The sequence below is a fragment of the Nicotiana tomentosiformis genome, chromosome 8 (assembly GCF_000390325.3).
Source record: "Nicotiana tomentosiformis chromosome 8, ASM39032v3, whole genome shotgun sequence".
NCBI lineage: Eukaryota > Viridiplantae > Streptophyta > Magnoliopsida > Solanales > Solanaceae > Nicotiana > Nicotiana tomentosiformis.
This window is the reverse complement of record NC_090819.1, coordinates 27,864,779-27,883,111: the sequence shown is the minus strand read 5'-3', so window position 1 is coordinate 27,883,111 and position 18,333 is coordinate 27,864,779. Positions and strand designations below refer to the sequence as shown.

General features: G+C 35.3%; 1 long non-coding RNA gene across 1 annotated transcript; it reads left to right on the top strand.

Annotated features, from left to right (window-relative positions):
* The first annotated feature begins 3,616 nt into the window (after positions 1-3,616).
* Positions 3,617-4,021, top strand: LOC138896631 (uncharacterized). Its single transcript, XR_011410002.1, has 2 exons — positions 3,617-3,738; positions 3,823-4,021. It is a non-coding gene; the product is annotated as an uncharacterized lncRNA (long non-coding RNA).
* Positions 4,022-18,333: the final 14,312 nt, after the last annotated feature.

Sequence of the window (18,333 nt, the reverse complement as noted above, 5' to 3'; positions counted from 1 at the left end):
GTGAGATATTTTCGGGCTATTTTTAACACGGATTCACTGTTGTTTTACTGTCGTTTCCGTTGTCATTGTTGCTGATTTTCAATTCTTCACTGCAGCCTTTCTTCCCTGTATTTATCTACTATAAAGCTTATTGTTGTACCTTCATTTGGAACGGAGCATTTGCTGGACATTTGTTTGCTTTGTGATTTTTTCATTATTTAAATCTGAAAGGAAGTTACTATAGTGAAAGGTCTACTTTTGACTTATCTCATTTCTAATTAATGCATGACTTTGAAATTTTATGTGTTTGGATAATTTTTATTTTTTTTGGTTTCATGATTATCTTTTCTACTTGTTGCTTATAGTGATATTTATCATGGCTTAACATGCTAGAAAATGATTTTAAAATTTGAGGCTCACAGCCATTGAAAACAGTAAAGACATGCACATGTATTTGAACCGAATTTATATGAATTTTTTAGTTGTTATTTCCTTGTTGATTTTCCAGACGTGGAACTTTGAATTTCTTGGCCCTCAATTTCGTTTAGAGAAGGTAGTTGATATTTCAATTTCATTAGTTTAAGTTTATTCCTTATCTAGTTGGTTTTCTTATTAGATACTAAAAGTAGATGATCATTTTAAAGTGTAGCACGTGAGTGAGGTGATTTAACAAACTATATGGATTTGGATTTAGATACTATATCATTTTAGGTAATCCAATTCTTTTTTTTTACGTACTAAATCCGTAACGATAGAATCGACTCTCTTATCTCTCTACCACAGATTAATTTTTATAATTCTTGGCCTCACAATTATCTCAAAATTAGTTTAGAAAAAATTATTCTTAATAATCGCTAAGCAACTAGTAGGCGCGCTTGAACTTCTTCATTCACGGGCTCGCTTGTGTAGCGTGTTGTTTAACATTCAATAAATTATTTCAATAATCTTGTACATATCCAATAGCTTAATTAATTTCTAATTTAATTAATCATTTGCTATAACCGCGGATTCGTTTGCGTAGCGCGGTAGTTGACATTTAATAAATTTCAAAAATTATTTTTTCTCAAATGTAGTAATTTCTCAAAAGTACTATAATTATTTTGATTGTTATGATTCTAGATTTGCTTGCGAGGCGCGATTATGATAAGTTAATTAATTTTATTTTCGATCACGCATTCACTTGCGTAGCGTGGTCATGACAATGTAATATTCTCCAAGTCATTCTTTAGTACTTTTAATAATTAAGCAACAAAAACGGATAGATAAAGCATGAAAACCAATAAATCACAGTTTATCCAAAATTAATTTAAGCCAAATATAGTCAATAAAGCGATCGTGCTAGAACCACGGGACTCGGGGAATACCTTACACCTTCTCCCCGGTTAACAGAATTCCTTACCCGGACTTTATTTTTCCAGACCAATGATAATAGAGTCAAACCTTCCTTTGACTAGGGATTCAAATAAAAGATAACTTGGAACACCCAAAAAATGAATTCTAAGTGGCAACTCTATAAATAAAATAATCCTTACTCAAATTTGTCACTTTAATTGGAAAAATTCTTTAACCCACGACAAGTCATAAAATATATATATATATATATATATATATATATATATATATATATATATATATATATATATATATATATATATATATATATATATATATATATATATATATATCTTTTGGGGTAAAAGGGGTGGGGGACACACTACCTAATATAACCCAAAGAAATAATCGGGAAAAATGAAAGCAAACGAAGAAAAAGAGACAGAAATCAAAAGTTAATTTTGTTATACAAAGATACACACACATAATGAAAATTCTCATTTGATTGTGCGAATTAAGAAGCTCAAGCCTAACTAGTGAGAGGACCATTTCTATTTTATTTAATCACAAGTTGGGTAAATGCCTTATAAAAAGTCAAGTATCCCAAGGAGAAATGCAAGAAACTAAACGAAACATTTTTTTTTTTGTTTTAGCATACGCCAATAACTTTATAATAACGTAATCCATCATGATTTTATATATATATATATATATATATATATATATATATATATATATATATATATATATATATATATATTAACTGATGGTGTAAAGAAATTTTATTCTATCAAATATAATTTGATCGAATTTTTTTATTTATATTTGTTTAAGTTGCTATATCAAATTTTCTACAAAGGATTACATGTTAATATGTCATTGTAAATCAATTTAATCTAACTATATCAAAACTTCATGCACTTTCAATGTACACAACTTAAACTTTATAATTATTTCTAATTCACAGGAAAGTTGACTTAATATGATCCGAATGCATCACTGACGTTTCTTGTATATAGAACTACCAAATATTTAGGTTTTATCGCTTTCTTTCTGTCCCTTTCATTCAATTTGTACGAGTACGGTCATTAGTGGTCGATTCGTTAGCTTACTATTTGCAGCCTTTTTTTTTTATCTTTCGTTTGAATTTTACAACTTCTCTCTCTCTCTCTCTCTCTCTCTCTCTCTCTCTCTCTCTCTCTCTCTCAAGATTTCTCTATAGATGTTTTTTCCTTAATTTCTTCAATTTCTTATTGACGCATTTGAAATTGTTTCTCCATAATATTTGTATACGGTCGAAACCGTATGATTAGTCAAGATTGAAACATAATGCACCGAAGGTCATCTTCATAATATCGAGATGAGATCTGAATCCAGGTTACCAAGCTCAAATTTCTGGGACCGATCAAATACCGAACTCGAAGTCATTATCGAGCTCGAGTCTAAATCGAACTATGAAGCGAAGCGATGTTATCGAGCTTAAGAGCTAGAGACCGACCAATATCAAGCCCGATTCGATGCTGAGCCCCGAGTCAATATCAGGCTCGAGTCAGTATCGAGCTCGAGTTAATATGCAGCTCTAAATCTGAAAATCGACCAATACCAAATCCAACCAAGATCGAGCCAAGAGACAAGAGCCGTTACAGCCGCACTAAGGGAAGTAATCTCTGCGGGAATTAGGATAAAGCTAATCCATCATGGGATCCACACTATATATTTTTAATTATATCTAAAGTATGATTTCTCCACTATAAGAAGGATAGCTACTATTTCTGTACAGACATCGAACATTAAGGCATTGATACACTCTCATATTATTGATATTCATAGAGAAAAACATACTGATATTCATAGAGAGATTATCTTTTTTTGGGTTTTGTATATTAATTCGTCTTGCTTGTTCATAAACCGTTTTTCCACTCAGTTTGATTTGTATTTCATTCTTTATACAGTCAATACTCAATATATTTCTACTTACTTTCCGATTTGTACCAAGTTATACCACGTATCCTTGGAACTACGTATAAATTCAACTCTATCCATTTTTCGGGTAAACATGTCTGACAATATAAGTGTGGATAAGATTTGATTAATTCAATCAAAAACTATGAATTACACCTAAAAGTTAAAAGTAGTCATATCGAGAAGTTTGCTAGTTACGTACTTCAATTAATTCCACCATAAATTGTGAATTGCATTTGTAAATATCCATATATAGTCAATGAACTTTGTTAATTACGTACTTCAATTGTATACCGTTGTCAACATACACCCAAAAAGATCATAAAAGTAAAAAATTAAATTAGCAAAAAGAGGATGACATGTAGCAGAAATATCTAACGATCGTCACTAAATCAGATGATAGAAAATGTCAGTATAAAATAAGATATACTCATTGATTCCTGAACTCCAACAAGTATACATGTCGTAATTGTGCTTGGAAAATGTCAAATGGTTTTCAGAAAACAACTAATAGTTCTTTAAAAAAAAACCCAAAATGTCATTCTCAAGTTTTTATGTGGAAGCAACCAATAATTCTTGTCAGATCACCATTTCTTTCAAATCTTGAAAAAAAGCGGAGAAAGAAGAGAAGAAGAAAATGAAGAAGCTAAGCTAGTTCGGTCTCCTAAAACGGCGTCAAAAGCTCATCTTGAAACATTAAAAGCAGTAAGGAAGAAAATATATATTCAGCTTTAATTTGTTTTCCCTACCCTTTTTTTTTAATTGATAAGTGCATTAATTTTTTATTTCTTTTTGGAATTTTATTCATATGCAGAGTGGAATCTCAAGAAAGTCCACTGTTACAGAATTTTTACCAGCCATGGCTGAATTGACTTGTTTTGTTGGTTGGAGAAGAGACTTTAAGGGGTGGTTTTGTTCGGAAACAAGTAATCCCATGATTAATTATTCTGAGATTAGTTATTCCGAGATTGTTATATATCTCCTTTTCCATAGTGATAAAAATAACACTACGATCATGGGATAACTAATCTCAGGATTAGTTATACAATGCTTTTATCTCAACTAAACATGTGACAAACTCATCTCAAATTTAATTCCAAAATTAGTACCTCGTATCAAACGAGCAGTAGGAGTCTTTAAATGTGCTGAATTAAGGGAGCCACTGTAAAGTAATTGAGTTAAGAACATATTCCCAATTCTTTCATCTAAAATATTTGAATAACTGCTAACTACTGGTATTAGTTGTGTCTTGCTAATTCGTAGAACGTCCACAGTTCATGCAGGGTAATACCAACATATGGCAAGACCCAGGTGATGGATCGGGGATGGTAAACGCTTGATCCTAATAATTAAAAGTTACATGATCCTACAATTAATAGTTACAGAATTGAATAGCTGTAAAATTGTTACTTGTTTCTTTTCTTTTAACCGGTCGAAAAATATGGCATAAGTTGACCCCCCGTCCCCTCCAAAAAAAGAAAAAGGAGATGGTATAAGCCTATAAGGTAATAACAATAGGATACTGTCAAGATATTTGTTTAGTATAAAGCGAAGGGTAAGCCTTTCCGGGTATTAAAGTGTCAACTTGTTTTGGAGGGTTAAACTACTCTATCAGGCTAATTAAAATGATTTCTTGAATTTTTAAATTCAGCAACAATCGGGATACATAAGGTTAATCTCTACTATTCTTGAATGATGTGAATTACTACTTTTAATTGGAGTCGTACACCAATAGCAGGACAAATAGCTAAGACACTGACCCTTAATGAATAGGAAAGGCCATTTATCTACTTATTCAAGCATGACGAGGAATGCTGCACTATTTAAATTTTTAGGGGGAAATCTTGATTAAGAAAATGAAAGAGTGGTTAAGCAGTAATAGATTTACTTGTAAGAATGTGTTATCTATCATATTAGGGTTGTTAATTTACAGCTTGCTATGGCCTTATTAGGCGGAAACGCTAGATAGGTTTTAAGTAAAACTAATCTACGTTGTCACACCACTTTAAGAGAACGAAAAGGGAAACAACTGGAAATAGGGATAAGAACGATGAGAGACCTATTTTTAAAAGGAATTGGATTTGTGAATAGCACCAAAATTGGCCACTGGTGTGAAAGAGACAACAAAGAAACTTTAACGCAAAAATAAAACTTGTTATCTTTCACCAAAGAAATGAAATGTTTGAATTTATTAAGAAAATGTCATTTGAGAATAACTCATTATGAAAGTTATAGTTAAAAAAAAATTATATAAAGTTTTTATAATTTTATATCCTTAATTAATGTAGAACTTTATACTCTTCCGGACTATGTTACTCGGACTATTCAAAAATGTCATTGGGTCGTGTTGGATCCTCCAAATTTAGTGCATTTTTTGGAGGATCCGACACGGATGCGGCAGCACTTTTGGAGAGTCCGAACAACATAACTTCCAAATATATAGAATGAACAGTTAGAGTGTGGATAACATAAAGGGATTTTGGCATGCATGGTGTGACACTGTACCGACGTAATTAGCAGAAAAGGCCTAATTATAGATATTGATATCAGCCAATAAATGTATATTCTAACAATAATGTGTATATTACAATTTTAGTTTCCTTCTTTGTGTATATCAAAATGTATATTAAAATTTTATTTACCTTTTTTGTATATCTAAAATATAAAATTATAAATATAGTTGTTTAAAATTTATTGTTGTCTTTATATCAATGCATATCACAATAAAAATAATTATATTATTTGTATATCATAGTGTCAAATATGCGTATACTAAAATGGATATCGCAAGTTTATTTTCCTTCTTTGTATATATCAAAATGTATATAAATTTTTTATGAAACTTTACATAACTGTCACAGTTTAAAAGAAATATAACAAATTCTTAGCATGAAACATAATATTACAGTTGTGGCAGAAAAATATTTATATTTGTAGCACACAGTTCCACTAAAATAGTAATATTATTTATTAATCCCTAAACATAAGCAATTTAAATGAAAAGTCAATAATTCTTTATACAAAAATCATGCCTTTTTTTCTCTTTATCTATTAGCTTTCCTTCTTTTTCTTCATCTGCTTAATTTTGTTTTCTGCCGATGCAGTATATTTTCTAAATTTATTCCATTCGTTTTCTTTTTAATTATCTTTCTTAAGTTTTTCTCTTCCTTCTTTCATCCTTTCTTAACATAAAGATCTTATTTCGATAATAATATATGTTAATATGTACAATATATATATATATATATACACACACATTGAATTAAAACATATAAAATATATAAAATATATACATAAAAATACATCTTCAATTAAGATGACACTTAGACACGTGAAATATACATAAAAAATATATCTTAAATTTAATTAAGATGGCATATAAATATACAAAAATAATATACATAAAAAATACACCCTGAATTAAAATGGCACTTGACATATAAAATATATTTGAAATATACATTAAAAATACATCTTAAAATAAGATGGCACTTCACAAATAAATATACAACAATTATATACATAAAAATATATTTTGAATTAAAGTGATACTTGATATACAAAGTATAAAAGACGTATAAATCAATACTTCTTGAATTTAGGTGGCATTCACATATGCATCAGATTTTCAAAAATGGAGTGAAGAAGATGAATGTTGGAAAGGGAGAATGGAGATGGACAAAAAAAAGTACTTCATGTGATTAGTGAGTCAGTTTACTTATTAAATATTGACCTTTATTTTTATAATATACTAATAATTAAAAAAAGTACTTTTTATGAAATAAACAATAAATAATGCTATTTTTTTAAATAATAGTTAAAAAAGAATCAAGCGGGTAAAAAAGACCAAAATTTTATGCTGAATCGGGCTTATGGAATTAAGTTTTGGATTGGTCTTCATTGACACTATCAATTTGATATGTTTCATTTCTCGTAAAATGAGTGAAAGAAATAAAATTAAGTAGGCAGAAACATCTTTGTGTCAAAAAATCCTTCGAGGTAGAATCTTCTGCGATGGTGAGATATTCCGTTTATTTTGGCTAATTTTTTATTATTCTTTCTTCTATAACACAATTTGATTTAACTTGGTAAAGAGATCCAAAATACCGGAAAATATTGAAGAAGAAAAGTAAAGAAGAAATACAGGGAGAGAGAAGAAATAAGGAACTAAAATTTTTTAGGATTTGATTATATAATACCAATTTGCTGGGACTACCTTTGCCAAACCTAATATAAGGCTAAATAATTGTCAATTCTCGTTATCCATTATCATACCATGCCATTATCTCTAACATGTCCCAATATTAGTTAAGCTTGTTGACCCGAAAAAATGGATAGCAATTGAATTTATACGTAGTTCTAAGGATACGTGGTATAACTTGGTACAAATTGGGAATAATAAGTAAATGAATATTGAAATTAGCTGTAAAAAAATGAATGCAAACCGAATGGATTAGTTAGCCTAAGCCTTCAAGTTTTATCACCTTCAAATTGAATGGAGAATGATTGATAGAAGAACAATATGACTAAATATCAAAGCCAGAAAAAAATAGTGTTTGCTTTTTGTTCTATATATCTCAGTGAATCTAATTCCCTTTGTACAAATGATAATAACCCTTAATATAGTGAAAAAATCCTATTTTGGATATTATTAAAAATATATAGTGGGGATCCCATAACAGATTAGTTAATTAGTCTCTCCTTGATTTGCATCGTGATTTCCGCCGAGATTCTCCCCCTAATAGCGGCTATAACGGCCTTTTTGTTTCTTGGCTCGATCTTGATTGGTCTCTATTTGTTCGATCTCGATTTTGGCCGATCTCGATCTTGATCGGTCTCTAGGTCTCGACCTCGGTCTTGGCTGATCTCGATCTTGATCAGTCTCTAGGGCTCGAGCTCGACAACCTAATTTCGCATCATGGCTCGATATTACAATGATGAAGCTCGGACCATCATGTTCCAATCTCGATTAGTCATATGAAGGGCAAACTCGGTTTTGACCGTATACAGATAATCCCCTCATTTCTCGAAAAGAAAATGATGAGAAATGATATGAATTTCTGAACTCTGACTTGGTGGATGATTATATCAGCGACGAGCCCGATTATGATGTATGTAACAAAATGTTCCATCGGTCCAGTTACCAAGGCAGTAAATGCCTGTCAGTCGTTGGTTGGCCACTACCGGTTCTGAACCGTCATTACTAGGCTATAAATATTCAAACTGATCTCATGAGTTGCACGATGGCTCCTGAATCGAGTTCATTGTCCTCGATTGATGACCCTAGGTTTGCAAGAACATTGGCCTCATAATTTTTATCTCGAGGCACATGTTGCAAAGTCCACTCCTTAAATCGGTGTAAAGTTACTTGTAACTTATCTAGGTATCTTTGCATTCGGTCTTCTCTAACTTCGAAAGTTCTGTTAACCTGATTTACTATGAGGAGGGAGTCGCATTTGGCCACAATCACCTCCGCTCCCAAGCCCTTGTCTAGTTCGAGACCTGCAATCATGGCCTCATATTCGGCCTCATTGTTAGTCAATTTAATAGTTCTAATAGATTGTCTAACTATGTTGCATGTGGGTGGTTTTAGTACGATGCCGAGCCCGGACCCTTTCGTGTTCGAAGCACCGTCTGTGAAGAGGGTCCATATTCCTGAGGACGTACCCGAATTTATCAATAGTTCTCTTTTGACCTCGGGTACTAGGGCCGACGTGAAGTCAACCACGAAGTCTGCCAAAATTTGAGACTTAATTACTGTTCGGGGTCGATATTCAATATCATACCTGCTGATTTCTATGGCCCATTTGGCTAACCGTCCCAAAAGTTCGGGATTATGTAAAATATTTCGAAGTGGGTAAGTTGTTACAACACATATGGGGTGAGATTGAAAGTATGGTTTTGGTTTCCAAGAAGCGCTCATCAAAGCAAGCGCCGATTTTTCTAGATAGGGATATCTAGTTTCGTCCTCACCTAAGGTCCGGCTGACATAATAAATGGGAAAATACGTACCGTGTTCTTCCCGGACTAGAACTCCACTTACCGCTACCTACGATACTACCAAAGATAAGTAAAGTTGTTCATCTGCCTTTGGTGTGTGAAGTAGCGGCGGGTTCGATAAGTATCGTTTAAGCTCTTCCAAAGCCTGCTGGCATTCCGAGGTCCATGTGAAATTATTCTTTTTTAGCAACGAGAGAAACTTGTGGCCTTTATCGGAGGATCTTGAGATGAATCGCCCTAGGGCATCTATGTGCCCAGTTAACCTCTGCACGACTTTTACATTATCCACTATCATGATATCCTCGATAGCTTTAATTTTATCGGGGTTGATCTCGATTCCCCGATTGGATACCATGAAACCAAGAAACTTACCCGAACAAACCTCGAATGCACACTTTTCGAGGTTGAGCTTTATATTGTACTTCCTGAGTATATCAAAAGTCTCCTGCAAATACTTTAAATGGTCCTCTGCTCGTATGGACTTAACTAACATGTCATCAATAAAAACTTCCATTGATTTTTCTATTTTTTATTTGAACATTCGGTTTACTAGGCGTTGATATGTTGCACCAGCATTTTTTAGACCGAATGACATTACGTTATAACAGTAGGTGCCATACTTAGTGATAAGCGAGTTCTTTTCCTGATCCTCCGGGTTCATCTATATCTGGTTGTACCAGGAGTAGGCATCAAGAAAATTGAGAGTCTCGTGACCGGCCATGGCATCGATCATACGATCGATATTAGGCAAAGGAAAAAAATCTTGGGGCATGCTTTATTCAGATCTTTATAATCTACACACATTCTAAGTTTGTTTCCCTTCTTAGGGACTACCACTACGTTTGCTAACCATTCAGGGTACTTTACTTCCCGAATGGATCCTATTTTGAGAAGTTTGGTTACCTCGTTCTTGATGAAGGCATGTTTGACCTCGGACTGGGGCCTTCTTTTTTGCTTCACCGGGTGGAACTTTGGATCCAAGCTTAGTCTATGGGTGGTGATTTCCGGTGGGATCCTTATCATGTCAAGATGGGGCCAAGGAAAACAATCCATGTTAGCTATAAGAAATTGAATAAGCTTTTTCCTGAGCTTGGAATTTAACCCCGTGCCAGGTATACCTTTCATTCGGGCAAATGTTCGATTAGTGTGATTTGCTCCAATTCTTCGACCGTTGATTTGGTAGCATCGGAATTATCAGGGACTATGAAGGATTGAGGGACCCCATAATAATCATCTTCATCAATCTCCTGCTTCTCTAATTGGGCCGAGGCCGACATTTGTGATTTCTATCTGGCCTCCTGTTTTCCCTTCGAATTTGACCCCTTTGCCGATGAGAGTGACGATATCGGAGTCACTTTGTCAACGACAAACATTTCCTTTGCTGTGGGTTGTTCCCCGTAGATTGTTTTGATTCCCTCTTATGTCGGGAATTTTAGAACCTGGTGTAGGGTCGAGGGTACCGCTCTCATGTTGTGGATCCATGGTCTCCCGAACAACGCGTTATACCTCATTTCGCCTTCAATCACATGGAGTTATCTCGCCCTTAGTAGTTTCATATGCCATGTTGAATCCGTTTAGTACCAGGGTCGTGGGCATGACCTGGTCCTGTAGACCAAGTTTCTCTACGACCCTCGATCGAATGATGTTAGCCGAACTACCTGGATCAATCAACACACGCTTAACTTGAGTTTTATTTATGAGTACAGATATTACCAGTGCATCGTTATGAGGCTGCATGATTCCTTCTGCGTCTTCATCGTTGAAGGACAAAGTTCCTTTTGGTATGTAATCCTGAGCCCGAGATCACTTCTCCCTTACAGTCGACACCTTAGTGCGTTTTAACACTGGCCCTTGGGGAATATCGATACCCCCGATAATCATGTGAATAATGTGTTGCGGCTCTTCTTGCTCATTTTGTCTATTGAACTCTCTGTTTTTGAAGTGATTCTTGGCCCGATCACTTAAAAACTCTCGAATGTGACCTTCATTGAATAACCAGGCTACTTCTTCTCTCAACTGCCTGGAATCTTCCGTTCTGTGGCCATGGGTTACATGATACTTGCACATTTGATTGGGATTTCTCTGGGCTGGATCGGCCTACAGAGGCCGAGGCCATTTAGTATCTTTGATGCATCTGATAGCCGATACGATGGCGGATGCATCGATGCTGAAGTTATACTCTGATAATCGCGGTGCTTCTTTAGGTTCGATATGCCTGTCAAAACCATTCTTGCTCATCAGCCCTCGAGACCCTTGGCCTCGGTCACTTCTCCTTTCACTTCGTACAGAATGGTACCCTGGTCCGCTGCCCCTATGATCTCTATTATACGGCTGGTATCGGTCCCTGTTCAACCTCGATTCTCGGTCGATGTTCCTTTTGGTAACGGATCCATAAGGGGCCCCCAACTGGTCGACTTCGACTTTAATCTTTGATTGATATTGATTGATATCGATTATGTACATCGGCCCAGGTTATAGCCAGGTACTCAATCAAGTTCTGCTTCAACTGCTGTGAAGCCACTGAGCTTCATTCGTTTAGTCCTTGGGTGAAAGCTTGAACGGCCCAATCATCTGTGATCAGTGGTAGATCCATTCGTTCCATTTGGAAACGAGATACAGACTCTCTCAGCATCTCGTTATCATTTTGCCTTACCTTGAAAAGGTCCGACTTCCTGGTCTCGACCTTTATGGCTCCGACGTGTGCTTTTACAAAAGAATCTACAAGCATGGCAAAAGAATCGAGAGAGTTAGTTGGTAAATTATGATACCATATCATTGCTCCCTTTGACAGGGTTTCCCCGAATTTCTTTAATAATACGGATTCGATCTCGTCGTCCTCTAGATCGTTCCCTTTAATGGCACACGTGTAAGAGGTGACATGTTCGTTGGGATCGGTCGTTCCATTATATTTAGGAATCTCGGCATGCGGAACTTCTTGGGGATCGGTTTGGGAGCTGCGCTCGGGGGGAAAGGCTTTTGTACGAACTTTTTGGAATCCAAACCCTTCAATATTGGTGGTGCCCCCAGGATCTGATTAACCCTGGAGTTATAAGTTTCTACTTTCTTGTCGTTTGCTTCAATCCTCTTTTCTCCCGACTCTATCCATTTTGTCAGTTCCTTGAGCATATTTATAATTTCGGGGTTAGTCCCCGATTCTTGTTCATTTGACCTTACTACAACTGGCCCCGTTCCGTGGGTGACTTCTTGGGGTGGAACGGGCTCAGGCCTGCTCGGTGCTTGGGTTTGGCTCTGCAACTGAGCTATCGCTACCTGTTGAGCTTGCAACATTTCGAAAATCATACACAGGCTAATCCCGTCTTCTCCAACATTTTGGGTATTTCGAACTGCAGATCGAGTTCCACCATGAATGTTGTTTTCGGGGCCGGAATGTTGGTTCACTTCAATGGACAGATGAGAATTAACGTCAATTGGATCCATGGCCCGAGTCCCAACGGGGTCAACGGGTGGCCTTTCATCCCCGGGATTCATGTTGTTATTCTCACCTAGATGGCCAGATTCATTGACGACAGGTAGGGCCATTAATTGAGAGTTCGTCATTTTTAGCCTGAAATCAAAGATACTTCCAAGAGCAAGTGTAAAATAGTATGTTTTATAGATATTTGTATCAAATAAACACTATTATCCTTAGCGCCACGGTGGGCGCCAAACTGTTGACCCAAAAATGGATAGCAATTGAATTTATACGTAGTTCTAAGGATACGTGGTATAACTTGGTACAAATTGGGAATAATAAGTAAATGAATATCGAAATTAGCTGTAAAAGAAATGAATGCAAACCGAATGGATTAGTTAGCCTAAGCCTTCAAGTTTTATCACCTTCAAATTGAATGGAGAATGATTGATAAAAAAACAATATGACTAAATATCAAAGCGAGAAAAAGATAGTGTTTGCTTTTTGTTCTATATATCTCAATGAATCTGATCCCTTTGTACAAATGATAATAACCCTTAATATAGTGGGAAAATCCTATTTTGGATATAATTAAAAATACATAGTGGAGATCTCATGATAGATTAATTAATTAGTCTCTCCTTGATTTGCGCCGTGATTTCCGCTGAGATTCTCCCCCTAATAGCGGCTATAACGACCCTTTTGTTTCTTGGCTCGATCTCGATCTTGGCCGATCTCGATCTTGGCCGATCTCGATCTTGATTGGTCTCTATTTGTTCGATCTCGATTTTGGCCGATCTCGATGTTGATCGGTCTCTGGGTCTTGACCTCGGTCTTGGCTGATTTCGATCTTGATCGGTCTCTAGGGCTCGAGCTCGACAACCTAACTTCGCATCATGGCTCGATATTACAATGATGAAGCTCGGACCATCATGTTTAATCTCGATTAGTCATATGAAAGGCAAATTCGATTTTGACCGTATACAAAGCTAAGAAGAGAGATGAGTTTGACTCTTATATATATAATAATGTATAATGTAAAATAATGGAAATGAAGCCTAACTCAACCACAATCGTATAAACTAGCTGAAATGATTGTACCATAACAAGACTGCAACCTATACCATTAACCACTGTGGAAATCTAACCTGCCGGGTTAAACCTAGGGCTAATATTTACATAATACTAACAAATAGGCTAGTAACTATTATTTGGCGTTTTTCTTTAAGAATCTTTTACCTCAAATTTACATGATCAAAATATACAATTTTATAACTATCTAATTGAACGAAAAGTTGGAGTAAATCGAAGAAATCGATACTGGGCAGTAATTAAACTCAATTTTCGTGCACATCGGTTACTAATACGAGGAATTTTAAGGGGATAGGGGCGGAGCTATGAGAGCGTAATCTTTTTCATTAAAAAATTATATTGTGTATATAAGGTCAAATATTTAGTTTATATGTATTGTGTCCGGTTGAAGTGGTTGCTGGATTGCCCCTAGTTCAAGCTTTAAATTAAGCATTCGGGCACCAAAGACCTTTGATTACACTCAGCCTAGGAAAGAAAATTCCATTTTCTTAATACGTGGCAGATGATCTAGCTGCTTTGTTGAATTCTCTTGATTCTTTCCCATAATTACTTTTTAAATTTTGTTTTTGAATTTTCTTGATAAAAGCCTTGACTCCCCCGGACTAGGCAACCTTTTAAATTACATCGGGTAGAAAATCCTTCATTTATTCAGAACTTGTGGGGAATGACATGATAACCAGTCAAGTATTTCAAAGAAAAAAGAAAACATTAAGCAGAAACAATTTCTTCCACATCGCGTGCGCCACTTTAAATTCAACATAACATAATGGTTCCTTAATGATAGTAGGATTAATCCCACTTGACAGAGAAGTTGACTTCATATGATCAGACGCAACTACCAAACACTTTTTCTTCTTTTACTTTTTCATTTCTCTCTCCTTCTTGGTTGTACTAGTTGGAGAATGTATGTACGGCCATCTACGTATAAGCGGATAAGATTTTGATAATTTTCAACTTGAGTTTTTAATTAGACTTACAAATCATATTCTATACTAAGTTCATGCATACCAATAAGCTAAATGCAATTGGAAAACATAAATCTAACTGGAAGATCACGAACTTTGTTAACTACTTCAAAGTTTATATCTCAATGTCAACCACCAAATGAAAGGTCATGAGAAATTAAGAATAGGGTGATGTATTTTTCGTCATTAAAACATTTATAAAGTGTCATACGATAGAAAAAGTCGGTATAAAGTTAGATATAATCAATTGACTGTTGAACTGCAAATAATGATGCACGTTGTACTTGTACGTGCATAGAAAATATCAAGTATTTCCAGAAAACAACCTTATAATATTATTCTCAACTTTGTCTTTAAAAGCAGCCTACAGTATTTATGAAAACCACCATTTCTTTGTCATATTTTGAAAACAAAGGAGGAGGAGGAAGAGTGTTGCGTAAAAATAATATCCAGCCCAGGAATAATATTCACGATAAATAATAATGACATAAAAGAATAACAATGACATCAAATCTTTTAACGGGGTAAAATATAATATCCGAGAGGAACAATATAAGATCACTATAATATTATAATTTTATAGTGTCAAAAAATTACTACGACTCAAAAGAAATAACACTCTTTATTTTAAATATCTCACCACAATATTATCCTCCCCCCCTTCTATTTTCTCACAGACTAGTATGTGGATTACTCTCATAGCTCTAATATTTCTCTCTTAGTTTTGGTGTCTTTGAGATGAAACTGGATGACTCTATTTATAAGGGAAGGATTCGTCCAATTCAGCCAATCAAATTTGACTTTTGCAATTGCAAAATGCAAATTGCTCACAAGTGCCCACAATTGCTTGACATTGCATTCCTTGTCTGCCTACAATGCCTGACCTGTAATTTCAACTTGCATCGCTTTTGCTTTTGCTTTTCTAAATCATTTTCTCTTCCTTTTCTTTATTCCCTTTTTATTTAAATAGATCACACAAATTTCCCCCTTAATTTTGATTTTTCTTCTTCATTCCAAGATTTGATCTCAATCTCAGGAAATCTTCAAACTTGAGAGGTTTGGCAAAAATACCTGCAACTTGATCATACAACTTTACATATTTGAGCTCGACTTCTTTCTTGGCAATGCATTCTCTGATGAAGTGATACCTTGTATCTATATGCTTGCTTCGATCATGATACACCGGATTCTTGGCAAGTTCCTGTGCAGATTTATTGTCAATACAAATCTCTGTAGCTTCAATTTGTGGCTAATTGAGCTTCTTTAATAATCTTCTAAGCCAAATAGCATGACATGTACATGACATTGTTGCTACATATTCGGCTTCACAGGTCGAGAGAGTAATAATGGACTGTTTCTTTGAACTCCAAGAAATAACAGAATCTCCCAAGAAAAACACAAAATCAGTTGTGCTTTTTCTATCATCAATATCTCCTGCATAATCACTATCATAGTATCTCATAAGGTTAAAATCATTAGAAGAAGAATAAAATAAACCAAAGTCGATCGTACTTTTTAGGTAATGAAGAATTCTTCTAGCGACCTTCAAGTGAGTGGAGCTAGGAGCTTCCATGAAGCGACTTACTACTACAACTGCAAAGAGTATATCTGGCCTAGTACAAGTCAAGTACCTCAAACTTCCCACAAGACTTTTAAAAAATATAGGATCCACTTTTTCTCCTTCATCAAACTTGGACAAATTTTGTCCCACTCTCCATCGGTGTATTCACGGGGCTGCAATCGAGCATGTTGAACTTCTTCAATATCTCTTTTGTATAGCTTTCTTGAGAGATGAAAATTCCATCCTCCATCTGCTTCACTTCTAGGCCTAGGTAGTATGACATGGGCCCTACATCTGTCATCTTAAACTTAGGGGATATATCTTTCTTAAAAGCTTAAAACAAACTTGGGTTATTACCCGTGAAAATAAGATCATCAACATAAAGACAAACAAGTCAGGTATCTCCATTAGTATGAACTTTAAGGTAAAGAGCATATTCATGGAGATAACGAGTAAACCCATTATCTAAGAAATACTTGTCGATGCGACTATTCCATGTTCGTGGGGCTTTCTTTAATCCATATAAAGCTTTCTTCAACCGCAACACTTTATCTTCATAGTTTTTGACCACAAAGCCCAATGGTTATTCAACATAGAATTTTTCTTCAAGATAGCAATTCAAAAAGGCTGACTTGACATCTAGTTGATGGATCTTCCACTTCATTTGCGCTGCCAAAGAGATCAGCAAACAAATCGTCTCCATGCGGGAAACAGGTGCTTAGACTTCTTCATAGTCAATGTCTTGCCTTTGCTTGTAGACTTTAGCCACAAGTCGTGCCTTGTATCTCTCCACATCTCCATCAATATTTTTCTTTGTCTTGTATACCCATTTTAATCCAATTGCTTGATGACCCTTGGGAAGAGTTGTTAACTCCCAAGTGTTGTTCTTCTCTATTGACTCAATCTCCTCCTCTATGGCTTATCTTCACCTTTTGTCTGTAACAGTTTCATCAAAATTCATTGATTCACTGTCAGCAAAGAGACAATATAAAAAATCAAAATTAGTAACTTCTTCTGTGCCCTCACATAGCTCTTGAATACTCCTTGTCCTTTGCGACTGTCATTTGAACTTTCTTGAGAAGAGGGACATGCAACATTGGTTGGAGAAGGAGGTGGAGTTTTATCCTGTACAGGTTCCACGGTCTCTAGTTCTTCTTTATCACCAAAGTATGGAAGAAAATCATATGAAGTTTCTTCCCAAGCTTCCCAATTCCATGCCAATTCTTCATCAAATTCAACATCACGACTCACCACCACCCTGTCATTACTTGGGTTGTATAACTTGTAACCCTTTGAACTCGTATCATAGCCAGCAAACACATGCTTGAAACTTCGATCGTCAAGCTTCGCTCTCCCTTGTTGTGGCACATGAGCATAGGCTATGCTCCCAAAGATTCTCAAGTGCTTGACACTTCGTTTTCTTCCATTCCATGCTTCTTGAGGGGTTTGATCTCTAACATTTCTTGTTGGAGACTTGTTGTTCACATAAACTGCACAAGAAATAACTTCGGCCCAAAATTCCTTGGCCATACTTTTAGCTTACAACATACATCTAGCCATATTAAGAATCGTTTAATTCTTTCTCTCTGCAACTCCATTTTGTTGGGGTGAATAAGGTACCGTTAGAGGGCGACAAATTCCATAAGACTAACAGAAGTTATTAAATTATTTTGAAGTGAATTCACCTCCTCTATCAGACCTTAATGCTTTAATTTCATATCCACTTTTGTTTTCACAAGTACTTTAAAATTTTTAAAAGCAGCAAAAACTTTAGATTTTTGGTTCAAGAAATAAACCCCCATCTTTCTACTAAAGTCATCAGTGAAAAGAAGAAAGTATTTACTTTTACCAAAGGAAGGCGGATTGATTGTCCCACACACATCAGTGTGAACAAGTTGGAGTGGCATGGTTTCTCTTGACATGGACTCCTTCGGAAAACTCCTCCTTGCATATTTTCTAAGAAGACAAGCTTCACACAATTGATTTGGATGGTTGATTGATGGTATCCTATGAACAATATTCTTTTCTCC